Consider the following 6537-nt stretch of genomic DNA (forward strand, 5'->3'; position numbering starts at 1 on the left):
AACCACCAGCCTTCTGGTTAGCAGTCAAGTGCCTCAGCCACTATGCTACCAGAGCTCCCATATTATTATTGTAGCATACTGTAAATGCTCTGTATTTGAAGTAAAATCGATCTTATTTCAAATTCAGGCCTTGTCACTTGCTAGCTGTGAGCAAATATCTTTCTCTGAGACTTAGTTTTTTCATCTGTAAAAAGAAGATAATAGTTTCTGTCCCATCAAAATTTTGCAGTGATTTGAAGAGACAGTATTTCTAAATAGTTAGAATATTCCTTTAACTTGTAGTTAATAGTAAGTAAAATAATTATAAACTACAATTCCCCCACTTTGTCTGGTACCTTAACTCTTAGGACCACTCCAAACTGAGATAGAGGTGGGATTCCTCCTTGGATATATTGTAAAGTAAAAGCAAACTCTTCTTTTAAGAGCCAGTTCTACATTTAGATATTTTTCTCTTGACCTAACTTTATTTCCTTTCCATTAGAATTGGTAATAACAAGAATTATGATACTTCTCTTTCCCTAAGGGTGTTGCCTGCCTCGTATATTTTCTTGCTATCTGCACTGGGAAAATATCTATTACACTGCTTGATAGCTGTAATCAGCAGCAGTTGCCACTGTCATTGTCACTATTTTTAATATGGAGACATAGCTGCTAATGTAGGGATAACTACTGACCTTTTACTTCAGCCTACTACCAATGCCATATCCACAGAACTCAAGATTAACACAGATTTCTCAAGTACTAAAAATATTTGATAAAGTTTCTTAAAGAGTAATTTTATCTTTTCAGTTATTGGGTCAGTCTCTTCAATGACCAACATACCAGGAACTGGGCTGGATTATTCTTGAATCATAAGACTTTAGCATCATAAGCCAGAACTCCTACACTGGCCTTAACTCTTTATTAAGAGGCAATCAGTTCCCCAGTAAGAGCCTCGAGTGGATCAACCATCTATCAATGAAGAACAGCAAGCCCTTCAAAATCAATAGGATTCTTGATGATATTCCCTTAGCATTACCACTAAACTTCTTTCCTTCTTCATCTTTGGAAGTGTGCAGTGAGGAAAGGACATTTCCTGACTGTGCTAGCCCCTCTCACAGTTCTCACTAGCTATAACACCAACACCTCCAGGACTAAAACAGAGAAAAGTAGGAGAGCTATGAGGATGGGAAAACATCTTTCCTGACAGACTTTCATGTAGACTTCAGAGCTCCCCAGTGTGGGCAGCTGTCAAAAGCTGGGTCTTGCTCCCATGTGCACTTTAACATTGTCTTTAAGTTGGAGAGCCATCTTGAAGAAAGTCATTCAGTGTTCCCTTGATTCAAGAGAATGCATCACTTCTGGGTTCTTTTAACTTCTCCCTTAGAGTCTGGGTATCTGCAGGAAGAGATTACTCAATAAGCAACCTAAGCAAGGGCTTGCTTGTATTGAATTATTAAATCTATAGTGAACAATTTCACTTAGGTTTCATTACATCTTGGTGAAAAACATGTGAAACTGTTCACTACAGAACAGTAAGCACAAGTAACCCTGTGCTTTTCTTGCTTACTGAGTACTCTCTTCTGTCAGGGGTGGCAAATTTGAAAAGTTTTGACTCTTTAGGAAGGTATTACAGGCTTGAGAGAGAGAGAGAAGCCAGCCATACCTAGACGCTAATCTTTGATATGAAAAAATGTTACTCATTACAGATTAGTAAGTAATTCCATGCTTATCTTGTTTATTGGGTAACCCATCACTATATGGGTATATGGGCATCTGGGAATATGACTGTTGCTATATTACATTCTGCTGAGGGCTCCCAAGTCCCAAGGGTGCACTCTAGGAAGGCAACTTAAGCCTCCCATGTTGTCTTGTACATTCTACCTACAATCCAAAGAAGCCTATAACCCACCACTGTTAGGAATGCATCAGTAACAAATTCTGATTCTTCTTTGTTGTTTAGTTGCTTTGCAGAGATCTCCACCGACAGATTGGTCCACAGATGCTCCTCAGATGCTTTAGGCATTAATCAGCACATCCATAGGAGTAGAGGGGTTAGGATCCAAAGGTGACATTCTGAAAGCACCAAAAATTCACTCAAAACAAAGTATTTATTTAACTGAGAACGGATTGCTTTATTTTTGATCACTCTGTGTTTTTTAATATGAATGAGTGACATGAGTCCAAATTCATCATTAAAGCACTCTTCTATTGGTCATTACAATGAGACATTCAACACTTCACTTGGAAATATGGGATTGCTGATTCCTCCAGATATGAAACTGTTATTGTTGTTGTTAGGTGCCATTGAGCCATCTCTTCTGCTCATAGTGACCTTGTACACAGCAGAATGGAAACACTGCCCAGTCCTGTGCCAGACTCACAATCCTTGCTATACCTGAGCCCATGATTACACCCACTGTGTCAATCCATCTCACTGAGAGCCTTCCCCTTCTTCATTGACACTCCACTTACCAAGCATGATATCCTTCTCCAGGGAATGGTCCCTCCTGACAACATGACCAACATAGGTGAGATGAAGTCTGACCATTCTCACTTCTAAGGAACATTCTGGCTGCACTTCTTCCAGGACAGATTTGATAGTCCTTTTAGCAGACCATGATACTCTTAGCATTCTTCTCCAACACCATGACTCAAAAGCATAGACTCTTCTTTGATCTTCCTTATGCCTCATCCAGCTCTCACATACATAAGAGGAGACTGAAAATACCATTGCTTGGGTTACACACACCTTAGTCTCGAAGGAGATATCTTTGCTCTTCAACACTTGAAAGATAACTCTTGCAGCACACTTACCCAATGACATCATCTGATATCTTGACTGCCGCTTCCATTGGTGATTGTAGAACCAAGTAATATGAAGTCCTTGACATCTTCAATCTTTTCTCCATCCATCATGAAGCTGTTTATCGGACCAGTTGTGAAGATTTTTGTTTTCTTTACTACAGACTATAGTCTTTAATCTTCATCGGTAAGTTCTTCAAATCCTTACTTTCAGCAAGCAAAGTTGTGCCATCTGTGTATTGCAGGTTGTTAATGAGTCTTCCTCCAATCCTGATGCCATGTTATCCTTCATATAAATCCACCTTCTCAGATTATTTGCTCAGCATACAAATTGAACAAGTATGGTGAAATGATACAACCCTGAAACAGTCCCTTTTTGATATTAAACCATGCAATGTTCCCTTGTTCTTTTCGAATGACAGCCTCCTGAATTATGTACAGGTTCCTCATGGGTACAAATAAGTGTTCTGGAATTCCCATTCTTCTCAATATGATCCATAATTTGTTATGATCTGCACAATCAAATGCTTTTGCATATTCAGTAAAACATAAGTGAATATCTTTCTGATATCCTTTGCTTTCAGCCAAGATCCATCTGACATCAGTAATGATATCCCTTTTTCCATGCCCTCTTCTGAATTCAGCTTGCATTTCTGGAAGTTTTCTGTCAATACACTGTTGCAACCCTTTCTGAATTATCTTCAGTAAGATTTTACTTGCAGGTGATATTAATGATATTGTTCAATAATTTCCACATTCTGTGGGATCACCTTTCTTTGGAATGGGTACAAATATAGAGCTCATCAGGTCAGCTGGCCAGGTAATTGTCTCACAAATATCTTGACATAGGAGAGTGAGCACCTCCAATGTGCCATCCATTTGTTGAAGTATCTCAGTGGATATTCTATCAATCCATGGAACCTTGTTCTTTGCCAATTCTTTTAGTGCAGCCTGGAGTTCTTCCTTTAATACCATTAGTTCTTGAACATATGCCACCTCCTGAAATGTATGAACATTGACCAGTTCTTTTTGAAACAGTGACTCTGTGTATTCATTCCATCTTCTTTTGATGTTTCCTGCATCATTCAGTATTTTACCCATATAATCATTTAATATTGCAACTCAATGCTCAAATTTTTTCTTCAGTTCTTTTAGCTCCAGAAATGCCAAGTGTGTTCTTCCCTTTTGGTTTTCTAACTCCAGGGGTTTGCACATTTCATTATGGCAATTGGCTTTATCTTCTCAAGCTGCCCTTTGGAATCTTCTGTTCAGCTATTTTATCTTGACATTTCTTCCATTTGCTTTCATTACTCTCCACTGAAGGGCAAATTTCATAGTCTCTTCTGCCATCGATTTCGGCCTGTTCTTCCTTTCTTGGCTTTTTAATGAACTCTTGCATTCTTCATGGATGATGTTCTTGATGTCATCCCACAATTCTCTGGTTTTTGGTCATTGGTGTTCAATGTCTCAAATCTATTCTTTAAATTATCTCTAAATTCAGGAAGCATATATTCAAGGTCATATTTTGGCACTCATGGATTTGTTTTAATTGTCTTCTACTTCAACTTGAACTTGCATATAAGAAGTTGATGGTCTGTTCCACAATCAGTTCCTGGCCTTGTTTGTCTGAAGATATTGAACTTCTTCATTGCCTCTTTGCCATGTTGTTTTTATCTGCCATCAAGTCAGCCCCGACTCATAGCGACCCCTCCTTGGGTTTCCGAGGCAGTATCACTATGGAAGTAGGAACGCCCAACCTTCCTTCCGAGGAGTAGCTGGTGGATTTGAACCGCCAGCCTTCTGGTTAGCAGTCAAGTGCCTTAGGCACTATGATGTAGTCAATCTGATCCCTGTGTATTCCATCTAGTGAAGTCTATGTATACAGCTGTTGTTTATGTTGCTGAAAATAGTATTTGCAATGAAGAAGTAGTTGGTCTTGCAAAATTCCATCATGTGATTTCCAGCAGTATTTCTATCACCAAGGCCATACTTTCCAACTACCAGTAACTCTTGTTTCCAAATTTTGCATTCCAGTCACCAGTGATAATCAACATATTTTGATTGCATATTTGGTCAATTTCAGACTGCAGAAGTTGGTAGAAATCTTCATTTTACTCATTTTTGGCTTTCGTGTTTGGTCCATGGATTTGAATAATAGTAGTAATAACTTTGTAATGTACCTTGTACATTCCATGTTCCAACTTTTAATGGATGTTTGCAGCTTTTTCTACTCATTTTGAGTTGTGCCACATCAGTCAATGGAGAACTGGAAAGTTTTGCTTCACCCATATCACTAAGATCATCTCTACTCTAAGGAATCAGCTTTTCACCAGTTTATTTTGAGTGCCTTCCAACCTGTGGGCTCATCTTCTGACCCTATGTTGGACAGTGTTTCAGGGCTACTCATGAAAATTTCCAGTAATATATCACACAATCTTTCACTACTATTTGCAAGGTTTTTCCCTGGCCAATTCTTTGAGGAGTAGTTGGCCTCTTCTTTCTTCTGAGTCTGTTTTTAGTCTGGAAGCTCTGGTGAAACCTGTCCACCATGGGTAACCCTGCTGGTATTTTGCAGCACTGGTGGCAAAGTCTCCAGCTTCACAGGAACACAAAAGCCACCATAGGACTACACACTGACAGACAAGTTCATCTCCCTTAGTTCTGATTGGGCAAAGGGGACTGGTACAGATCAAAGAGTTAGCCACAGGCACCCAGGTGAGGAGAGGGGACCTAGGCCATGCCCCACAAGCAGTGAGGCAGAAAAGCAGGGAGAGCACAGCAAAGGCAAAGGAGACTGGAAAAGATTAAGGAGTCAGCTGTAAGGATCCAGGTAAGGGTTGTTGGAGAGGTTTCCAACAGCTAAAAGAGACAAACTTGTCTGTCAGTTTGTCCTATTTTGGTGACATGTTGCTGTGAGTCTTGAGGTTGTGCCACTTGTGTTTCAAACCCAGTGGGGTATACCTGTTATACAGGTATCAGCCCGGCTTGCAGACTGAGACAGACTAGGAAGAAGGAGGAGACCATCCACTTCACCAAGAATTGGCCAGGGAAAACTTTATGAATAGCAGAGAAACTCTGTCTGATACATTACTGCTCAACTTTATGAATAGTCTAGAAACATTGTCCAATACAGAGGAGGAAAATGAGTCACTTAGCTTAGAAAGCTCTTAAAGTAGGACTGGGCAAGAGCTGCATTATCAGAGTAAAATCAGCCTTACTCATATGGAGAAGTTAAAGCTTTCAAGACCTCCATTTGCTGCCCTGGAATCACTCAAATTGAGGACAAAGAGAAGCAAGCACCCATTAGTCATCAGAACATGGAATGTACAAATTATGAATCTACGAAAATTGGAAGTTGTCAAAAATTAAATGGAACACATAAAGATTTATATTCTCAGCATTAAAGGCTGAAATGGACTGGTTTTGGCCATTTTGAAACAGACATCCATATGATCTACTATGCCGGGAATGACAGTTTAAAGAGGAATGACGTGGCATTCATTATCACAAAGAATGTTTCAAGATCTGTCCTGAAGTACAATGCTGTCAGTGGTAGGATAGTATCCATATGCCTACAAGGAAGACCCATTAATGCAACTATTATTCAAATTTATGCACCAACCACCAAAGCTAACAATAAGAAAACTGAAGATTTTCATCAACTTCTGCAGTCTGAAATTGACCAAACATGCAATCAGGATGTGTTAATTAAAACTGGTGACTGGAATGCAAAAGTTGGAAACAAAGAAGAAT

Source organism: Orycteropus afer, unplaced genomic scaffold (genome assembly GCF_000298275.1).
Source record: "Orycteropus afer afer isolate SDZICR_OR568_19922 unplaced genomic scaffold, OryAfe1.0 scaffold00098, whole genome shotgun sequence".
Lineage (NCBI taxonomy): Eukaryota > Metazoa > Chordata > Mammalia > Tubulidentata > Orycteropodidae > Orycteropus > Orycteropus afer.